The sequence below is a fragment of the Molossus molossus genome, unplaced genomic scaffold (genome assembly GCF_014108415.1).
Source record: "Molossus molossus isolate mMolMol1 unplaced genomic scaffold, mMolMol1.p scaffold_m16_p_7, whole genome shotgun sequence".
Taxonomy (NCBI): Eukaryota; Metazoa; Chordata; class Mammalia; order Chiroptera; family Molossidae; genus Molossus; species Molossus molossus.
In genome coordinates this window covers 91,467,267-91,490,252 of record NW_023425401.1, presented here as the reverse complement: position 1 = coordinate 91,490,252, position 22,986 = coordinate 91,467,267, and the positions used below count along the sequence as shown (strand labels likewise).

At 45.8% G+C, this 22,986-nt stretch overlaps 1 protein-coding gene across 2 annotated transcripts in view; it reads right to left on the bottom strand.

Annotated features, from left to right (window-relative positions):
* Positions 1-22,986, bottom strand: part of SND1 (staphylococcal nuclease and tudor domain containing 1) — a 475,051-nt gene that overhangs the window by 39,744 nt on the left and 412,321 nt on the right. The gene's annotated exons all lie outside the window — the stretch shown is intronic.

The window sequence follows — 22,986 nt, the reverse complement described above, 5'->3', positions numbered from 1 at the left end:
TTGTAAGTTGCAGCCCATCTTTCTCCATACTTGTAAGATATCCTGAAACTTGATTTTCTGTTAACAGAACAGTCTTATTCATTTCAAATGTAATAAGTATGCCTTCTGGGCCTCTGCCTCAATCTTAGGAAAGGCAGAGAGACCCAGGGCAGAAACTTAAATCTGTACTGTGGCTCCAAGATGTCCCATGGGTAAGCATGTGGGGAATGCTGTTGGAAAGAAAAACCCTCCAGTGGAAACCTGTGGGAAGGGCTGGAGGCAGAATACATAGGCAGAGCTAAGAAGGATAAGGTTTGAATCCTATTCTCTGGAAACCCACACCTTCTCCTTCATGTTTACTAGACTGAGGGCTTTTAGGGAAGTGAAGCTACTGCCATTTACATGGACAGGCATGGATTTGAGGGAAGAGTCTATGTTAAAAGTGGAGATAAGGCAGAGAAGAGCTTAGAAGCATGTAGGAAATGATGCTCAGGAGGGCTAACTTGGCTCTGTACCTCCCAGAGCCCCTCATTTCGACAGCTCTGCCTATCTTCTTGGAACAATGGTTCTCTCAAATAATTATAGAAGTTCTCTGGGGAAAGCTGGCTGGGTCATAGGTAGATGGCTGTGGAAATGCAGAGGAGGATCTTGGCAGCAGCACAGAAACTGGATTTGCAGGCGACATGATAAATGGAAGAGGGATTTGGGCCCAAAGACCATGGGAAAATGGTGTGAGGGAGGACCAAATAAGAAGCCAGAAACCCGAGGCCAAAGTGAGCTTTTTTTCTAGACTGCTCTGATGGCTAGACATCTGGGCATCTGAGGGGCACATGGGACTCGCCTGGGGTTCGACTACTCCTGGATTTCTACATGGCAATAAGCTCCTCCTTCTGGATGGCTCAGCAGCTGTGATCTTACTGCGACGGTACAGTAACTGAATTGCTCGAGTCAGTGAAGGCAAAACTTGCAGAGGCTTTCTTTTCCTGGTATGAGAGCGGTGCTGTGAGGGTGGGTTATCTGGGGAAAAGGCTAAGGAGAATTAGGAGGCATGGACTCTCGTCGTACTTTTTAGGACCTGCTGGGTATCACTGACTCGATTTGTGTATAAATGATATAAAATCAGATTGCCAGAAAATCGTGGTTTTTGCAAGAATTCTTTGTCTTTGTAGGAGCATTCAAACAGAAGATACTTTCATATACAAAAAAGAGGAAGGAGAGAAGGAAAGGGTGAACTGGATAAATAGCTTTCTGTTAACTTCTCTTACATACATGCATGTGTGCACATCAGCTCTGGGTTCAGCTCTCTTATGAAAACCAGATGGGACCAATCACATGGTACCTGAGGTTATCTACTTAGGATACAAGTGCCCGAGGCCAGTTCTTCTTGATACAGAATGCAGTGATCTCTGGGAAGCCACACCTGTGTGTGTGTTTACCCTGGCCTCCATGGCATTAGTTAAGCTTTCGTCTGATGAACCTACGATGTCAGCTCAGAACCTCTTTTACATTCACATCACTTCCAGAAAGCCACTGTTCCCATGACCCTGCCATTCTGTCCCTTCCTATAATTTGGGGCCCTCTGGTGACTTTCCTCCTAAACTCTAGTTACTAGTGTCATCCCATTTTTATGAATGAGGAAACTGAAGTTTAGAGAGCTAAGTGCATTAGGTTTATGGCCATGCAGCCAGTAAGTGACAGGACCAGAATTCAAAAGTGGGTCTGATTCCTAAGTCCACTGTGAGCATCACACCATCCTGCTGCACTGACATGTCATTAGGACTCAAAGCTCCTGGAGTCTTCTGGTCTCATCTGAGTCTAGAGGTGGTGGGTGGTTATAACCATGGTGGAGTTAAGAGAAGGAAGAGGGGAACTGGTAGGCCTGTATCAGGATGACATCTAAAAAGCAAACTGTCCTCCTTGGCAGGCCTTGGAAGAACGGAGAAAGCTTGGGGAATCAAGCAATGTGTGAGGAGGGGCCAGGAAGAATGAGGGCTGGGAGGGAAAAAAGCACAGAGCAGCCAGGCCTGGTTTCTTTTATCCAGAGTAGAAAGAGAAACCTTACGGGGGACTTGGCAGAGAGACAGATCAATCATCAAGCCCTCCACATTACTGTGAAACTCAGACCTGGATGGAAAGGGAGGAATGAAAAAATCTGGACATTCAAATGATGTTGGTCTTGCTCCTGTAAGGGTAACAAACAAAAAGGGGTGAAGAGCCAGGCTGGGGAGGAAGCAGACACTCAAGGGTAAAGATACTGGCCCTACATCTACTCCAAGAATAACTACAGAGCAACATATCTGAGGCTGCTTAGAAGGAGTTCTGGAAGGCTTTGCAGTCCTCCCAACTTTCCCCAAAGGTTCTGTTCTCTGGTAGACAGACAGACATACAAATACTCATCTGAACAGTTGCAGCCAGGGACTGTAAACCACAGAGAGCATCCTCTCTCTACCAATGCAAAGTGCACTAAGTGTGGAGCACCAAGTGTGCTCAGCCAGTGGCGTGGGGCGACGCGGCACACAGCGGAGAGGTTGACATTTTACATGGGAAACTGAAGATCTCCAGCAGCAGGTTTGATACACATACATTCTGCATCAACTGATGTTACCCATCTCCTAATCGCTTTCTGCTTTCTCAGCCCCCAAATGAAAGTTGGTCCCGGCAGCTCTCTCCCACAGCCATGCTGTCAGCCAGGCCACCCGTGGAAGCTGTTTTTAGTGGCAACACCTTCCTCTCCTTCCTCCCCTCCCAGGCTGTTACCAAATAGGAGTGTTTCCCCAGTTCTCCCACTCTTTCCAATCAGTGCTAACTGAGCCACTTAACTCAAAGACAATAACGTTTGTTGTTTCACATCATTAGGAACATTATCCATGAGGCCTGCTGGGGACTGCAGTACACACTCACATACAAACATGGCCACAGGGTTCACTCAACATGTAACATGCACACAACTAACAGCTCCAGGAGAAATTTTGCAAAAGCGTACTCAGCAAACGTCAGCCTGCCTTTCTCAACATAGTTTCCTCAATTTAAAAAAAACAAAAAAAAACAAAACCAGCCCTGGCAGGGTAGCTCAGTTGGTTAGAGTGCTGTTCCAATACACCAAGGTTGCGGGTTCAATCTCTGGTCAGGGCACATACAAAAATCAAAAAATGAATGCATAAATAAATGGAACAACAAACCGATGCCTCTCTCTCCCTTCCTCTCTCAAATCAATAACAAAACAAAACCATATTAAAAAAAATTACTGCCAGTCCTAATTCAGGGCCTGGAAATTGCAATTGTGGTCTCATCAACCCCATCCGGAACTCCTGCCTCTTGTGTTCCCTGAGGTCCAGAAAAGAACAGGAAAGAAGAGACATGCAGACTTCAGATCCCCTGACACTTGGCCACTAGAATCTTTATGAGAGGAGGTATGAGGGGAGAAGACGTGCTCCCCCTCAAATGCTCTCAGGGGTTCCCTCTTGGATCCCCTGGCATAAAGGACACCTGTATGTAATAGCATTAGATAAAGGAGAGGTCCACAGGGCACGGAGATTTGACATTCCCAAAAGAACACCCTTTTCTACAGTTTTGACACTAGCCCTAAACAACACCAAGAATGAGAGGAGAGGGCTCATTCCTGTGCTCTGTCCTCGGGGCCCGGTGAGGAAAAGTGAGAAGCGGAACAGGGAGAGGGGAAATGATGACAAGTGACGAAAGGGAAAGAAGAGCAGGAGCAGATGGCGGGAGAGTGGCCCCAGACTGATTTTAACACTGTGGACAGAAGGAAGAGAGCATATTTTTAGAGTGACTTAAGATAATGAGTGGAAATAGCTCAGGGCAGGGGACAGGCCCTAGGGTTCTAATCTGAGCTCTACCACCACTTTATGCCATTGCGGTTTTAAGATAAGCCACCTCACTTATTTGGGTGTTTTCTCATCTCTAGACAGGGCATGGCACAGATTTCTGAGCTTCCTTCTAGCTCTCCAATATCCCGAGTGCAGCCCTTGGCTCTGCACCCTGAAACTGCACGCTCAGGTGCCCCCCTCCCTCGGGTTTCTCTCCCGCAGGGACTAGGGCCCAAACTGCTCTGGTTCGGCCCCCTGTTGTCTGACCTTTAGGGCCTCTGCTCATCCACTTTGCCTCTTTTTGCGTTTTCAAGGTGGGACGAAAGGGGCTGCCTCTTCTGCCATGGGGTTTCCTAGACTGATGCCTTCCCCTTAAAAGCACCATTGATAATATCAAGCTTTATCAATTAACCAATCATTGTCGGATCAGAGGACAGAAGAGATGCTGTTAAAATAGAGACAGGCAAATGCTGGGTTGACCTTTAGAAAGTGGAAAAAAGAATAGAATAAAGAAAAGCTAGTGAATTTCATGAACTGTAGGGTAAGAAAGTCTGTCCTGGACCAAATCCCAGAACCAGTTGTTGAAACATAGGTTCATGAGCTCCTAGAAAGCAAGTGATCATTATGAGATGATACAGGTTCACAAACAATAAGTCAGACTAACCTAATTTTCTTTGTAGGTGGGGTCACTGGTCTGTAAAATGAAGAGTCTATCATAAACCTGCTTCCCCCAAGGGACTGAATTATTTTAGGTGGGTCAATGACAGAGCACAAAATGACAACCACAAACTGAGTCATTCCCTTTTCAACTCCTCTGATTAAGTTACATAGAAAGTCTAGGCTTATTGTCTTTACCATTTCTTTAACAAAAACAGGGGGCAGATCTTAGGCTCAGAGTCTTGTAGGCACATAAAATTTAGTTGGAATTCCTGAACATGATTCTGACTTCTTCATACTTATTTTTAAAGTTTCCTTTCATTTATGGTAAATTATAACATTTCCATTTTTAAAAGTTTTCTTTAAAATAGTTAATTTCAACTTCCGGTCAAGATGGTGGTGTAGGTAAATGCGGTATAGTGTCCTCCCACAACCACATCAAAGTTACAACTAAACTATTAAACAACCATCACTCAAAACCACCTGAAATAGCACTGAATGGCAGTCCTACAACTATGGAATTAAAGAAGCAGCCACATGGAGACTGGTAGGAGGGGCGGAGTCACGATGGGCTGGTCCCACACCCACGAGTGGCGGATAAAAATCAGGAGGACACCTCGGCTGGGAAGGTCCTTCCTGAGGACTGAGGGGTCCCCGTCCCACACCAGGCACCCAGTTCAGGGTTCCAGTGCCAGGAAGAGAATCCCCATAACTTCTGGCTGGAAAAACCAGCGGGACCTAAGGCTCAGGGAGGTTGAGGAGGCTGGAGCCCCAGGTAGCTCCTCTTAAAGGGCCCGTACATGGACTTATCGGACTCACTCCCTCTAAGCTTGGAGGGGAGGCAGCTTGAGGGGCGCCAGAGACATACAGGGAAGAACTGGGCTATTTGGCACTGGAGTAAGGGCTGGAGAGGGGGCTTTCTCCAGGACAGACGTGCTGTCAGAGGCCTTTGTTCCTTTGGTGAGCCCTTCCCTGGGGCAGCAGACAGCTGCCATACCTGGGACAATAGCAACCTGGCTCACACTGGTTGCCCCGCCCTGGTGATTCCCTGAGGCTCCGCCCCACCCAACTTTCAGGCCCACCCAAGCTGTTGCCACTTGCTTAATCATAGGATTGGCCTGTCTTGGACCCTGCTTCAGGTTTTCCTAAGTTCTTTCAAACAAGCAGCATCTGGTCTCTGTTAGCCCCACACCTCTCGTTAAGTAATACACAGAAACAAACACAAGGAGGCAGCCAAAATGAAGAGACAAAGAAACAGGTCCCAAATGAAAGAACAGAACAAAACCCCAGGAAAAGAACTAAGTGAAATGGAGATAAGCCACATAACAGATGCTGAGTTCAAAATACTGCTTATAAGGATGCTCAATGAACTTAGTGAGAACCTCAGCGAACTTAGTGAGGGCCTCAAGAGCATAAAAAAGGACCAGTCAGAAATGAAGGAGGTACTAACTGAAATAAAGAATAATTTACACAGATTCAATAATAGAGTAAAGCCAAGAAGCAAACCATCGATTTGGAATATAAGGAAGCAAAAAACACCCAATCAGAACTGCAAAAAGAAAAAAGAATCCAAAATACGAGGATAGTGTAAGGAGTCTCTGGGACAACTTCAAGTGTGCCAACATTCACAACTTGGGGGTGTCAGAAGGAGAAGAGAGAGAACAAGAAATTGAAAATGTATTTGAGCCCTGGCCCGTTTGGCTCAGCGGTTAGAGCATTAGCCTGCAGTCCAGAGAGACCCGGGTTTGGTTCCCGCGAAGGGCACGTACCTTGGTTGCAGTTTGTCTCCAGCCCTGGTTGGGTTGTGTGGGTGGCAGCCACTTGATGTGTCCCTTTCACATCGATGTTTGTTTCTCTCTCTCTCTTCCTCTCACTCTCCTCCCATCTATCTGAACAAAAAAATGGAAGAAATGTCCTCGGATGAGGATTAAAAAAAAAAGAAAACCTATTTGAAACAATAATGGCAGAGAACTTCCCTAGCTTGGTGAAGGAAACAGACATACAAGTCCAGGAAGCACAGAGAGTCCCAAACAAGATGAACCCCAAGAGGCCCACACCAAGACACATCATCATCAAAATGCAAAAGGTTCAAGACAAAGAAAGAATCTTAAAAGCAGCAAGAGAAAAGCAGATAATTACCTACAAGGGAGTTCCCATAAGATAGTCAGCTAATTTCTCAAAAGAAACTTTGCAGGCTAGAAGGGAGTGGCAAGAAATATTCAGAGTGATGAAAAGCAAGAACCTACAACCAAGATTACAAATTGGTTGCTAGACTGACAAACCTCAAAGGGAAGGGGATTAGGGGGTGGGAAGAAATAAACCAAAAAACTTATATGTAACCAATGGACACAGACTACAGTGTGGGAAAAGGCAGGAGGGGGATGGGAGAGGGAGGAGGGGGTCAATGGGGGAAAAATGAGGAACATCTGTAATATATTCAACAATAAAGATAAATAGTAAAAAAAAAAAAAAAAGTTAATTTCAGAAAGAACAGTAATTAAAAAAAAAGGCAAAGGGAGTAATAGTATAGGGGTACTTGGGTCTGGCAGGAGCACACAGATGGCATGAGAATACCTGAGGTTTGGAGACACTGCTGCAAATTACATGCAGCTAGACAACAGCAGGGAAGGAACCAGTTGGTGGCAGTTAGCTGCCTGAGTCTGTGGGCACTCACTACAGGAAGACCCACTGTTGCCCACTCAACAGCCATCATTTCCCTTTTCCCTGCTGGCAGGTCGCCATCACATTTCCTTGTGATATCTGTGTGTGACTCAGGAAAATGCTGACTGGTCTCAGTTATTTTTTGTGCCATGGCTCTCTGGCAATCAAGAGGAACCTATGGACCAGACCCCCTCCCAGAATAATCCATATATATTATTTATTGAGGCATAACTGACATATAATATCATATTGTTGTATGTCAGTCATGTATATCAATAATACTGACATACAATATTAGTTTCAGATGTAAAACATAATGATTTATTTGTATATATTATAAAATTTTTAATATATAAATTAAAATATCTAAGATTGCAAAGGAAACCTATTACTCCGAAACACTGCTATTAAAATAGTCTTAAAACTCTACCCAAATCAGGATACAGTAAATATACGTGCTTCTTTATTAACATACTAAAAAACCAAGATCTAGCAGTAGGTCTAAAAACTATAATTTCAAAGCAGTGATAAGAGTAAATAATATTTTGGAATTCCTGCAACTACTATAATATGAAAATGTTTGTGATTTCTCTTGGTGATAAAGTCTTAGATATACTAGGTTTACTATGATTTGTTGCTTACAGTCATATTCAAAGGAAATGCTAAATTTGAGTTAGAGGGTAATAAAACTAAGGACGTAATTTTTTTCTCTATCCCAATTCAAGATCTCTATGAATCCCTGGTATCAGCCAATCATTGGAGTGGGGTAGGAGAGTTCTCTTTCCTAGTCCCGTATAGGAGTGTCTTCCCAAATCTGAATAATAAGATGTAAGAGGAAGTCAGATGAGAGGTACGTGGGGAAAAAAAACCACACACACACACACACACACACACACACACATATTGCTTTTATTTTATTTTTTAAATATATTTTTAATGATTTTTTTTTGAGAGAGGAAGGGAGAGAAAGAGAGAAACATCAGATGACTGCCTCCTGCACGCCCCCTACTGGGGATTGAGCCTGAAACCTGGGCTTGTGCCCTGACCTGGTATTGAACCAGGACCTCTCTCTCAGTCCATGGGATGACGTTCAATCCACTGAACCACCCACTAGGCTTTTCTTACTTTTAAAAAAGACACACAGAACAATCTTTATTTCTGCCTTTGGAGATTGTTTTGTGAACATGCAATGCCTGGAGCTATGTCAACCATCTTGTAGCCAAGACAGACACTCTGTGAGCATATTCCAGAATGTCGGAACAGAAAAGATGGAGAGAGCAGAGGTGCCTGATTCTGATCTTGGGGCCACATTTTAGTTAAAGCAAGCTGCCCAGGAGCTGCCCTACTTTGGGACTTAAAAAAAAATCCTTACCCAGCCCTGGCCTGTTTGGCTCAGCAGTTAAGAGTGTTAGCTTGAGGACCAAAGAATCATGGGTTTGATTCTGGTCAAGGGTATGTATCTCATTTGCATTCTTCCCTGGCTCTGGTAGGGGTCGTGTGGGGGGCAGCCAATTGATGTGTCTCTCTCACAGCAATGTTTCTCTCTCTCTCCCCTTCCCACTATATCTGAAGATAAATGGGGGGAAAGCTCCTTATCCAAGGACATGCTTACATGGGGGAGGGGGGAGCAACATTGATGTTAGAGACAGAAACATCAGCCAGTCACCTTTCACACGTGCCCTGATAGCAGATCGAACAGCAACCCAGATATGTGCCCTGACTGGGAATTGAACCAGTAACGTTTTGGTGCCTGGGATGACGCTCAACCAACTGAGCCACTCTGGCTGGGCTACTCTGGGACTTTTTATGTGAGATGGTGAATCCCATGCTTGGATGTTAACTTATAGCATAAAATACCTATATAGCCTAAAGTGACCCAGGAGCCTTTTCCATAGTTACACGTCGTTTTCAACCTCTGTAACAAAACTAGGTAATAGGATCCTCTAATATTTCTGAGTCACAAGGGTTGCTCTGTGTCCCAAGCCCATCCCTGTCCTTTATTCAGCCTCTAGAACTCCTTAATGTAGAGCAGGAAAGCTGTCTAATGAGAACTGATCAGATGGATGCCACTGGCACTGGTGATGACAGAAGAGCTCTGAGCCAAAGAAGCCACCCAGAGCATCAGCTTAGAGCTCATTCAGAGTGCAATGACTGGCGTGGAGGGAAGAAGAGTTGGGGTTCGTGAAACGCTGACCTAGAGAAGAGGGCTCTGGCAATCCAACATAGTTGTGAAGTCAAGAGACAGAAAATGAAGGTTTCCAGATTCTTAATTGATTCTAATCTATCAGGGATGATACCACTCCAATTCTTTTGAAAAACTTTTTATCGATTTTAGAGAGAGGGGGAGGGAGAAGGAGAGAGAAACATTCATAAGAGAGAACATCGATTGGCCACCTCCTGCATACCCCCCACTGGGGACTGGGCTAACAACCTAGGCATGTGCCCTGACCTGGAATCAAACTGGCGACCTCTTGGTGCATGGGTTGACGCTCAACCACTGAGCCACACTGGCTGGGCACACTCCAATTCTTTATAAGAGATCCATTTTCTTTCCCCTCATTACCCCACATCAGCTGCTAGTTTCCATTCTATCGATGACACATTTCTCAATTCATAGGCATAAATCTGATAGAAAGCTTGGAGAAGACATCAGAGACCCTATAATTATAATCTCCGCTAATCCTGTAACTGGGAGCTAAACCCAGGACACAAGTAGATTTGCAAAATAAGGATTTTAAAAACTCAAATGGCATTAGCATACCACAGAGATAAATGTACACAATGACTGAATGAGACCTATCAATACAGAAACAGATACATTCCTTCTACTCCATATGAACTACATGGAAAAAGAAAGGACTGAATAGGAAAATGTTGTCATATCTCTGCAGATGAGAGCAAAGCCATTTCAAATCCCTTCTTAAAGTTTCTGATTAATTTTAAGTTGGGGGGAGTGAGAGGAGGAATAAAAGATGGGGAAGGGAGGAGAAGAAGACAAGCCAAGCCCCTTTCTTTATTCTAAATCTTTTTTTTTGGTTAATCCTCACCTGAAGATATTTTTCTTAAAAAAATTTTTTTTTTCTTTTTCTTTATTGATTTTTAGAGAGAGAAGAAGGGAGAGATAGAAACATTGATGAGAGAGAACATGCCCCCCCACTGGGGATCAGGCCCACAACCTGGGCATGTGCCCTGACTGGGAATCGAACCTGTGACTTCTTGGTGCATGGGTCCACGCTCAACTCTGAACCACACTAGTGGAGCTAAGGATATTTTTCCATTGATTTTTTTTTTTTTTTAAGAGAGTGGAAGGGAGAGGAGAGAGACAGAGAGAAACATTGATGTGAGAGAGACATAATCAACTGGTTGCCTTCTGCACAATCCCGATTGGGGCCAGGGTCCTGCAACCTAGGTATGTGCCTTTAACCAGGAACTGAACCCACAACCCTTTAGTCTGCAGGCTGACGCTCTAACTGCTGAGCCAGACTGGCCAGGGCTAAACATTCTTTTTATAATCCCTTTGGGGGAAAAACAATGATTTCAGTAAGGTGAGAGCAAGGAAGGAAGAATTTTTAAGATAAGCATGTTGCACATGCACAGGGCACATGTAGAAAATTCCTTGGTGACCAGCTTTCAAGTCACTGGTATTAGAATTTCTGCTCATCTGACCTGCTCTAGGGGAACAATGGTCTCTGTGAAACAGGCAGGGCTGCCTTTGTCTACAAAGCCTTTTTCTTCATGAGTCTGCCTGTCCCCTTTGTGGACGGGATGAATAAATCTTTCTGCTACACTTTAGGGCTGCAATTGACCACACAAATGTGAACCACAAGTGTCACTGACCCAAGTGTGGTGTGGGCACTGGAGTCTGGAGGTAGGTCTAGGAAAAACTTTCCTGTAGCCAAAGGGAAATATTCCCCTTGGTTTTCTTCTCCTCCAAGTCTCCACAGGTGGACAGCAGAGTCTGAGGTAAGTCCCTGAGTGGAGCAATAGCTCTGTTCCTTTTGGAGACCACTGCTCCGTAGGAGAAGCTGAACACAGACCAATGCAGGAGACCCCACTCTGCTAGCTTTTGGCTCCAGACACAGCCTCTCTTAAGCCCACAGTCCCTCCTAGAGGCTTCTAGAATAAAATGAAAAAAATAAAATAAATAAATAAAATGTCTGGTTACATTGTCCTATTTAATGAATACTCTTTAGAAAGTACTGCAATGCTTAGTACAGTTATATTATTCATGATGGACTAAATATGGGCAACCATATGTTTTGACCATATTTTTGTTAAAAGAGTTGGACATTAATATATTCAAAACAATTAGGACAAATGAGACAAAGGAGGTTTTAACTGTGGCAGAGGTGAAGCTGGTAGGAGAAACCAGAAGCACTAAGATGTGAGGACAGGGAGAACTGGTGTCACCTTTGAGAACATGGGCCACATGGTGAGACAAAATTCAGGCAACCTCTCAGCTTCTCTTACAAAGAGGGGCAGCCCAACATGGTGATGTTTGGAGGCCAAAGACTAAGGCTCACCTCCCTCCTCGCCAGCCAGTGCCACTGCCATCCAGGCTTACATGGGAGCTTTAGAAAACTCTTCAACACCTATTTAAGTCTTCTCCTTTCCTAGAAAACGATATTTATGAGAATGGTCTTGTTCACTTAAGCAAGAGAGTCAAGGTTATGTATTTAGAAAACTCATTAATAAAAAATAACATTCTTGCCCTAGCTGGTTTTGCTCAGTGGTTAGAGTGTTGGCCTGCGGTCCAGAGAGACCTGGGTTCGGTTCCCACTAAGGGCACATACCTCGGTTGCAGTTTGTTCCCTGCCCTGGTTGAGTCGTGCGGAAGGCAACCAGTCGATGTGGCTCTATCACGTTGATGTTTCTCTCTCTCTCTCCCCCCCGCCCCCCGCTCTATCTGAACAAAAAATGGAAAGATGTCCTCAGGGGAGGATAAAAAACAAAACAGAACAAAACATTCTTTTTTGTTTGTTTTATTCTTTACCCAAAGATACTTTTCTATTTATCATCAGATAGAGTGGGAGGGAGGGAGAGGAAGAGAGAGACAGAGAGAGAGAAATATCTAGTGATAGCCACATCAACTTGTTGCCTCCTGCATGACTCAACCAGGGTGGGAGACGAACCACAACCAAGGCACGTGCCCTTGACTGGAACTGAACCTGTGACTCATTGGTCCATGGGCTGACACTCTAACCGCTAACCCACACAGGCCAGGGCAAAAATAACATTTTTAAAGAGACAGACTCAGACAGGAGCTGGCAGGGAGCCAGCTCCTTAACAGGCACTGAAAATGGGCCAGGGTTGTTGATAGTATTGAAGGCCAGAGGTGGTCCTGGCCTCCTATGAGAGTGAGAGGGAACTCCTCTTGGTTTCAATTCGATAAAGAATTTTATGCTGCAGCTACCTGAGGTACAGGACCAGAAGGTCTTATTTCTGTCCCTTTTCAGACAATAGGGGCAAAAGAAAGCTTTCATTGGTTAGGAAGTTGAAAAGGCTCAGGTGAACACCAACTTGCTGGCTGAGAGATGGACCAGTCCAGCAGGGTGTTAAACACAGGCTACATCCTTCTCTCCGAGGTTTCCACTAGAGAAAATTAGTATGTCCCCATTTGCTGGTTGGTTGGTCTTTTCATATCCCCATCTCTCTTTTTTGTACTGTCTGTCTCATATGCATACACATGCCTTTTCTGAACAGATCCCACGGACTGGCATTTGGAGGCAGACTGCCAGAAGCCAGAGCAGGAAGGATGGAGCTGAAATCGTTCCGTATGCCTGGGATCCCAAGATGGACTCCTCGTGGGTAGGGATACCCAAGGGCTCAGTGCCAGCTCCAAAATACCACCAAGTTGCTGGGTCAGAGAGGCCGGGTGGGGGGTAAGGCAGCCCTTGTCCATCCCACAGACTGCTCACTCACATAGAGAATCCTTTCAGAGTTATTGGGCTGGCAGAGCTGCTCAGACTTTTTTTCAGGGTTTGTGCACTGAATACAAATCAAGCAGCCTCCTGGCTGTCCACAAACTGGCCCCAGTCACCAAGAAAGTGATGTAGAATGAGGGCTCCTCTGGCCCAGCTGCCAGTGTCCAGGCATCATGGTGGGAGACTCTCAGATTTGCAGCTGGTTGCCCCACAAAAGCCGGGGCTTTGGGACCCCTCATCAGAAGCAGAGCGATTTCAGTTGCTGTCTCTCAGAGAAATAGTTGAAAGTAGACCAACAGTTCCCGAGAACACACTGCTTAGCATTCCTGGCTGGTAGGAAGACAAAAACTGAGGGATTCATGGACAGGGGCTGGTGTTCTGAGGTAAGGGAGAATGAGGTTCAAAATAGTCATGTTATCCTTGTGTAAAAACAAACATTTACCTATCAATTCTGGCCAAATCCACAACTGTGTGTGAGGGAGACAGTAAGACTAAAGAGAGAATCTGAATATGAATAGGCCAACCAACAAATTCTAACTCTGATAGAGAAAGTCACATCTGAAAACACGGAGCAAGAGCAGGCTGGAGGCTGCTCTAACTCCTGAAGAGGCTCATATCATAATGAAAAGGAATGCAGCATCCAGGAACCTGGGTGTCAGCCAACCCACCCACTGGTGGTTAGATGACTCATGGGGAAGCAAGTGGTATGGCGAGCTCCGGGCTGGACTCCTGGTGCTCCCAGTGCTGTAGTCTCCTCCACTCCTAGGGTCAAGAGCCTGTACGCCTGCTCAAAGATGAGTGGGGCGAGGATGCAACTAAGAGGCAGAATTCAAGTCCACATTTCCATTCTGGGTCTTCCAATTCTCCCTATGAAACTACTTAGATAAGACAAATGGATTCACATTATCGGGCCAGTATTGAATGATGAACTGAGGCCACACCAGCTGGAAGTAGGAAAACCCGTTGTTGCTGAAGCTGGCAGAGAGAAGGCAGTGACAACATGGCACCACTCTATAAACGAGGGGGTGAGAGTGGGTTGGAGGCCACAGAAGAGATGCAAGAAGAAAATGCAGAAAAGGACTCAACAGGTTTTAAGACAAATGGAACAGATTAAAAATATGGAGCAAATTCCAAGCTTAAATTCAGTCAGAAATTCCCTAGGGTAAGTATAAAAAGTATGTTCCAATCTTGTTCACACTTTCTAAACTGTAAGTTTTTCTCTGAAGCAGTGAGTTGCTCAGTAAGGGGCCCTAGAATATTGCCAGAACAGCCCTAAACCATGTGACTATTTTAAAATGTATTCTGTGACACACCCATGCTTGAGAAAAATAGAGCCATAAACTGAAGAAACATGTTCCCTCAAGGCGAAAGGGAAAGAAAATCAACGACAAAACTGGGGAAGGACTCAGGTGACCTGGATTTCCAGTTAGACTCTCCACACAGCTGTTTGCTGTGGCTCCCTTGGAAGGTTTCAAATTAAGACTTTGCTGATGGAATGGTTTGTTCTTTAATCATACAGAATATGGGGGCTGACAGCTAATAGAGATGAGGACCCAGGGCAGAGGCTCTGGGCTCCTTTTGCCCAGCCCAACTGTGTTACAGCTCAGGCACTCAGTGGGGTATTTATAGCTGCCTTTAAATTTACCCAGCTCTCCACAAAGCCAGGTAATGGGGGCACCCTTTACTGCTGCTAGTGGTGATTGTCCTAAGATTCTTTAATTAGCAAAAAGCGTTGGCACAGCCTCTCTCAGAGCATTTGATCTTACTGTCCTGGTGCTCCCTACTTCAGGCTCAGCAGCCCCACCCCCTTTGGAGAAAATGCACTTGAGCAAATTTGAAAAATGACAGGCATCTGCACACCTATACTCACTCTCCTTCTCATAGATCCACAATTGCTAAGAACCTGTGAGCCTTTATGATACCTTCATAAACCTCTCATACATCTGTCAGTAAGGGACTAGGAATTCTAAAAATTGAGGACTAGAGAAACCTTAATTTTCCCAGCATTTAAAAAAAAAAAAAAAAAAAAGCTCATAATTTTTAACCTATCTTCAAAGATTTACAGAGTAGGGCTAGGGCTATCACTGTACCAACAGGGAGAACTGAGTTCTTATTCACATGGGACAAAGAAGAGCCCTCTTTCCTCTGAAATCTTTAATTCATTACAATGATGTACGTTTTGGGCACAAGATGGAAAGGACCTTTGTTGTCATGGGAGTGAACAATATATAAACAGAGGTAATGGTGAGTAAAGTAAGAAAACAAAGCTGGGTGATGTGACTGTGACCAGAGGGGCTGCTTCAGAGAGGGTAGTCATGAAAAGTCTCTCTGAAGAGACCTACTCAAGAAGGAGCCACCGACCTACAGATGTGGGGGAAGAACATTCCAGGTAGAGGAGAGAGCAGAGGCCCTGATGCAGTGAACCAGCTTAAAATTATTGCAAGAGAAGAAAGAAGAGCAATACAGATGAAGTGTAGGGGAACAAGGAGGAAGATAAACATGAGGGCACAGGTACAAGAAAGTCATGACAGCTTAGGGCCTACGGTCCATGGTAAGCAGTTTTGTTGTTATCTGAATTACGAAGAGAAGACAATGGAGCATCTTAAGCAAACCAATAACATCATCTGACATGTCACAAAGATCACTTTGGTGGCTGTGGAGAACAGATTGTAGAGAGCAAGTAAAAAAAAAATCCATGTCTTGAGTAGGTTAATTTCTTAGTTTTTAATAAATGTTTTGTGGTTATATAAGATGTTAACATATGGGGAAGACAGGTGAAAGATACATGGGAACTATTTTTGACCTATCTGTATGTCTAAAATTATCTCAAAATTAACTGTTGAAAACAAACAACAAAAAACACCTTATATCTTGAATGAAGATCTGAAAGGTCTAAATTAGGTGCACTATCAAGAGCAGATCAGTCCAGGAAAAAAAACAACAACAAAAAACAGTATTATAAAAAGGATTCTCTCAATAACTGACTTTGGATAAAATATTTCTATACTAGTTATCATATTAGAAAGTTAACAGCTACTGCCGCTATTACTACTTGTTAAGATTGTGATTTTCCTTACTTCTAGTCCAATAATACCATAAAATAAGTACAATGAATCCCACTTTGCACATGAACCTGAAGCTTAAAGTAACTTACACAACAAGCAAAAGGTAGAACCAAGATTTGAACCCAGGTTTCTCTGACTCCAGAATACTTTCATGACCACCATGAGAGTATAATGCCCACCAGCATTCTCTCTCTCCCCTTACTCCCACTCCCCTTATGTAACATATTTTGTAGGACTCAGTTTGGGGAAAAAATATCTGGGCTTCCCCCAAACCCAACCAAAATGAATAAATCTGTATATACATTGCATATATATGTGTATAACTTCAAGCATGGACCCATGATTAAAGAACAGATTTATATTTATGTTAGAAATACTTAAAACACATTCTTATTCATAACTCTGTATCTGCTGGACTCTGATCTTGAGGTCTTTCTTAATGTCCAATAAACACGAAGCTCAACATTTCTGACTTAGTTACAGTTAAGCCAAATTTTGTAGCAATGCCAAAAGGTACTTCTAGTAGTATTACTGGTAAATGCTTACATATTCCAAGATTTTTGGGATAAAATCTAGAGGCCATGTAAAGGAAGAGTGAGAAAATTATCAAGAAAAGAAATCAAGAGAAGCAAAAAGAAGGAACAGGGGGCCAATTTCTCGAGTTTGTCTAGTCAGCCTGTCCCCTTCTCTTGGCTCATGTGATGTTTCCTTAGGCTGCTCTGACTGAGGGATACTCTCCCTTTCCATTGGGAAGACCCAGTGGCTGTACAGCTCACACTTAGCTCCTCTACCTCTCAGCAAGCAAGATATGTGGAATCACCTTCTGGTTGTCAGATGTACCCTTCCAGTTCTCTCTTCCTCAAGTAGCATATCAAAGCATCACAGCATTTAGAATCTGGGCACTAGACAGACTTGAGATTGAAACCTGGCTTTGTCACTGTAGCGAGCTGAATGAGCAAAAGATATATCCACATCCGTATCCTATAAATGTTACCCTTGGAAACTTATGTCTGCAAAGACATAATTAAGGATCTTGCAATGACATCATCCTGGAATATCCAGGTGGGTCCTAAATCTAAAGACAAGTGTCCTTACAAGCCACAAAGAGGAAAGGGACAGAAGAAAGTCAACATGACCATGGAGGTAGAGATTGAAGTGATGCGGCCTCACATCTAGGAATGCTGACAGCCACCAGGAACTGGAGGAGGTAAGAGGCAAGGACCCTGGGGTTCTTGAAGGGAGTGTAGCCTTGCCAGATTTTGCATTTTTAGACTCCAAAACTGTGCGAGAATAAGCTTCTGATATTTATAAGCCACCAAATATGTGCTAATTTGTTATGTCAGGCTCAAGAAACATAGAGTCACTAGTTCTGGGATCTTGAGAAAGCTTCTTAAATTCATCTGCAAAATGGGGAATCTAATTATACCCAAGAGCTATCATGAAGGTCAAATATGTGTAAGGACCCTCTGCCAAGCAGCTATCAACTCCCAGTAAAGGCTGCTTTAACATTGCTATTGTTATTGCTATACAAGAGCAATTAAAGAGCAGGATAAACCATAAGGGCCTGTAACGGGCCAGTGCACCTGCAGAGGAGAACATTTCCAAGATTCCTGGCTGGATTTCTTTGGTCTGTGTGACCCATACAGGTGGCTGTGGCTAGAATGGGCACCACACTGACTAGTCCAAAAGAGGAGGCAGTGGGGAGGATTGGGAGATTTCTCCCTTCACTTATTCCTGGCAGCCCACAAATTGTAAGCCAGGAAACAAGACTCAGAGAAGAAGGAAGGGCCCTTCCATTCTATAGATCTTTGCCATTCTCATTAATAAGCATCTTGCCTTTTCTTTGCCGAGGTTTTTTACAGTACTCTCTGGATGTAAAGCAGGGAGAGTGCTTTCCTGTACAGTTCCTTCTGTCTTCCTTAAAGAGTAGAGTTCTTTAGGGGAAAAGAATAGTGCATCCTGAGGGCACTCATAAGAGTAGATAATTCCAAAAAAAAAGAGTACATAATTCTAGAACAGCTGTGTGGCTTTGAATCATCAGGCTTAAGAAAATCCATTGCTTTTCTGACCGTGGGTAGTAATGGCACAGTTACAACCTCACTTTGGGATCACAGACAAGAAAAATAACCTTGCAGAAACTTCCTGATCAGCCTACCCTGGAGGGGTATTCACACACATGGGTGGGAGTGAAAGATGCAAGCAAACGCGCGCACACACACACACACACACCACACACACACACCACACACACTCGATGTGTTCACTGCCTTGGGTAGGAGAGGAGGTGACTATATCCACATAGACCATTATACTGTTTTGTCATCAATTCACCAATCAATTGATGTCTTTCCTTTCCTTTGTAGAGACCCATTTCCATACTATTTTTCTTCTTCCTATTTTCCAAAGTCCCTTTTCTCCTTTGCTCTTGTTCTGTTCTCAACTAAAATGCCAGCACATGGAGTATGAAAATGGAAAAGGTGCTGGAGTACAATTTGGCAGCCTGACAGTATTGCAAACAGGAACTGGAGCTTTGGGAAATATGTGATCTTCCTACCACTGGTGGGCCTACCTTAAGGGGCCCCAAAGCCTATTGGAACCAAGATAGTACCCTGGCCAAGACTGCTCACTGGCAGCAAACCCTGTGAGGCATTATGGACATCTAGTGGCTACTCAGGGATAATGCCTCAGGGCTGCAAGTCTGGGCTGGGAGTGGTCTGTCTAGCCCTGGGCTTTACCAAAAATCCCAATTATCAGGCTGGGTGAGGCAGTCCTGAGTCCTCTTAAGAGTCCCCTGGATGAACTTTCCTTCCACTTCTTATTATGGGTTCAGAGTTACTCAGAATGGCACACTGCTCTACAAAGACCCATCTTTATCCTAGTCCAGTAAAGTACAATGACAGCACCTGCATACAAGACCACAGGAGACAGGCATTTGGGAATATTTTCCAACCCCCAGGTTTAAATGACAATTAGCCATACACTGTCATCTTGACTGAGGGGATGAGCTCAGAAGAGACAGACTCTGATAACAGTCATGTGGCTTTAGGTAAGTCACTATGACTGTTTGATTTCCATTAATGCCATTTGTAAAATGAGAGGTTAAGTTCAGATGATCTCCAAGGTCCTTTTTAGCTTTAACATTCTGTGATCTATGAGCCTTTTTAGTAGCTGGGAAAACACTGATATGCTTTGGCACTGTGGATGGCTAGATTAAACTGAAAGAAGCATTCTCTTCTCAACTTCATGGCTCATTTCCAAGACTTGGCTACAATCCCAAAGGCTCAACCTTCTTCAGAGCCACATATCAGAGAAGGGGTAGAAATCATGGACTATGAGAGCTGGAAGGAACATTTTAGTCCTTTCCTTAACTTTATAAATGAAGAAACCAAAGTTTAGAGCTATTTTAAGATTTCTCACATGTCGAATCCATGGCAGAAAGGAGACTAGAATTCAGGTATCTCAATCTTAGTGCTGGTACCAAGCTACTGATGCAGGCTTTGCCCAATCACTGGCTGCCTTCTTCAGTCTCCCTGTCTTTATCACAGCAGTCTCTGTAAAACCAGAAGTGAAAACATTCTCAACCCAGCATTTTTTCCTTCTCTTCATCTCAAAGTTTAAGCTTTCCTTTTCTTTTTATTCCCTGGTCCCAACACTTCAAATCAAGGAAGCAGTCAGAACCAGGGGCTATGTGGAGCAACAGACAATGACTAGGTGGTACTCAGGTTACAGTGCCACTTTAAGTTTAGAACGGTTGTGTGCTGCGATGGCCTCACAGCCCCCTCAGTTTGTGGTGCTCTCTCAGCCTAGTTGGTTGGCCAGCAGAGGACAAAAGCCCTATATAGAACTCCACGGGCTGCATAGAGCTTGGGCACATTCAATTTCATCAATTAGTTACAAATATTTACTGGGAGACAACCTGATCACTGAGTACTGGTTTGATCCAAAGTAGCCCACCCTTCTATCCACCTACACAGTACTGGGGCAGAACCCTTCATTTGCTAGGCCTGGAGCTGAACAGATGGAGCCAGAGTTTGCCTACACTGGCAGAAAACCAGCCCAGACAGAGATCCTCTTTTGCCCGAGGAGGGTGGGGTAGCCATACTCCAGTGTACCATCTAGACCTTGGTCAGGGTACCCTCTGGCACTCTAACAACTTGATATCAAATGTGGCAAGGAGAGGAACCTCTCACCAGCAACTTTCTGATTCTCCTCCACAGATCCCTGTCAGGCTAGGTTTACATTTCCTGGGCCCATAAGATGGTAGTGTCCTGCTGAAGCTGATGATGTGCAGATGGGGCTTTAGTCAAAAAAACAAAGAGCTGCTGAAGAGCCCAGGCTATCAGGGTAAGACTTACTTCAATGTCTCTCATTCTTTCTCTTGATCTGTCATTGTGAATGAAACAAGTTAAATAAAAGATCTATTTTCTCATCCCCTTCTCTCCCACCCTTCATTCTTTTTTCTCACTGAACTTTTTAATAGTCTTACCTTTAATTTTGCCTCCACTATTTCCTCTATGCAGAGTAGACACATTGGACATTTTTGTTACAGCCATGAAAACACTGGGCTCAGGGTTTGAAGACTGAATTGAAATGCTGACTGTTGCTTTTTGGGTGTATGACTTTAAGCATATTATTTGCTTGCCTGAGCCCAGTACTTTCATCTGTAAATGGAGACAGACAACAATGCCAGTTACTTCACCGGGTGAATGAAGATTAAACAAGAACACACACACACCTATCCATCCTTAATATAATGGAGAACATGAAACATCCCAGTAAATAACTGTTTAAGTGGTTGGATGAAACCTGAGATCTCACCAACTGGGAGAGAACTCTGGGGAATCACAAGTTCATAGACACCTGAGCTTTGCCAGAGTTCAAATCCTGATTCTACCACTTACTTTGTGACCCTAGGCAACGTATTGACTGCAAATGCATAATAAAAACGTCTTGGTAAACAATGGGGACTCCAACTTGCCAGGACTTCAAGAATCCCTAGCATATTTAAGGAGGAGGCTCAGGTTACTGGCAGCAAACCATACTGAGATACGGTGTGGAGAGCTGAGAAATCCAGGACTTCTCAGTTCTTCAGTCAGTAGTTCAAGTGCAGGTGAGGAGGGTTTACAAGCAAGCTTGACAAGGTGAGGCAGTGGTGGGGGGAGGGGTCTGGAGATAGCCCTTGAGAAAAAGCAATACTAAACCCAGGCCAAATTCTACCCGAAGGGCTTCCCACGGCTTCAACACAGATGGCCCCACCCCCACTAGGCAAAGAAAGGGGCTGCTGTTTTGGGGTTGGGAAAAGGCTGACCTAGTCTTGTTCTACACTGGTCTTTAAAATGCCTCAGGATCTCCTCTCTCTACAAACAGGGGCAAATTGCTGCACCGTTCTCAGGAAGCCCAGCAAGGAAGAGGAGCAGGTGAATGAAACTATTGGGACCGAAGGGTTAAGACCCCCGCCCCGGCGCAGTCCTCTGGGGCAGGTGCGGAAAGGCGCGTCATAGGGCCGTGAAGAGTGAGAAGCCGCGGCTGCGGCTCGGTGAATGAACAGATTGTGCCCTGGGCTCTGGGAGTTCACCTCGATCCTTTCTGCCAGCCATAGTGCTGTCCCAGGTTGTCATTCCCCAGCTCCCCGCACTTGGTCTTTCCTTCCACTGTTTGCCTCCTCCGCAATAACTCATTTAAAGCCCTAGTTAAAACCTAGAAGGGGTGAGGAGATCTGCGAGGGAGTGGCAGGACGGAGAAGCCTGGATGCAGCAGCCCAGGCTCCGGGTCTTCGCCCCTCCAGCCGCCCCCGCGTCCCCACAGTGCAGCTCCAAACTCTGCGTACGCGGCTGGAGCCGCGCGGCCAGGCGCCCCGTCAGCAGTCGGCGGGGGTGAGGATGACGCGGTCCGGGCGGGAGGCTGGCCATCTGCAGCAGCCCGACCGCGGGCCGCTGCGTTCCAGGTTCCCGGCCCCTGAGCCCACCTCACCCAGTGCCAGGGGGTGCCCGGTGCCTGCGTGCAGGGCGGGCGGGGTAGGGGCGGGTGCCGCGCGGCGGGGGCGGTGCGGTCTCTCCCGCAGCAGCCCGGCTCCCGCTCCAGCCTATCAACGGCCACCCGGTGGCTCCCTGCGACCGACCGGACCAAAATAGCTGCGAACGCCTGCGACTCGCGCGGCAGCTCACTTGACGCTCACTCCAGCTCGCCCGCCCGCCAGCTCGCCGGCCCGCTTCCCTCGTCTAGAGGGGGCGGGAGGAAGCGGCCAGGGGAGAGGGGAGGGGTGGGGGGTGGGGGAGAGTTAGGAGGAGGGAAGGGAAGGAGGGAGGATGGAGGGGGAAGCGGGACGAGGCTGGAGCGGGGCTGCGCGGCGGCGCTGGAGGCGCCGGCGTTAACCCCTCGAGGGCAGGCGGCGGAGGGGGAGCGGTGTTCATACACAGGAGCACTGCATCACGCTAATCTTCTCCCCAGAACAGTATGCGTCAGCAGTACATTCACGTTCTGACTGAAGGACAAAAGGATGAGAGAGCAGTCTGCGTGGCTGCTGCCTGCAACACCGCGAGCCCGGCGCGAGGAGGAGACCGTGGGCGCCGAGCGCAGGGGCCCCGCTGCCGCTGCCACCGCCACCGCCGCCACTAGTAAGAGGGGACCATGTTCCCGGGCTTCGGAACGTTTCCCGCAGCCGCGACCCCCGCTGCTCACGCCGCCGCCGCCGCCAGCGCTCGGGCCGCCGCAGCAGTTCGCGGGCAGCGCAGCCACTGAAGGCGCCGAGAGCCGAAGCCCCGAACTCGTTCGCTTTGCACAGAGCCAGAGCCGGAGGCGCGCCGGGCCCGGCTGCGGCGGGCAGTTACGCGCTGCCCGGGGCTGCGGCCGCTGCCGCCCGCCCCGAGCCCGCCC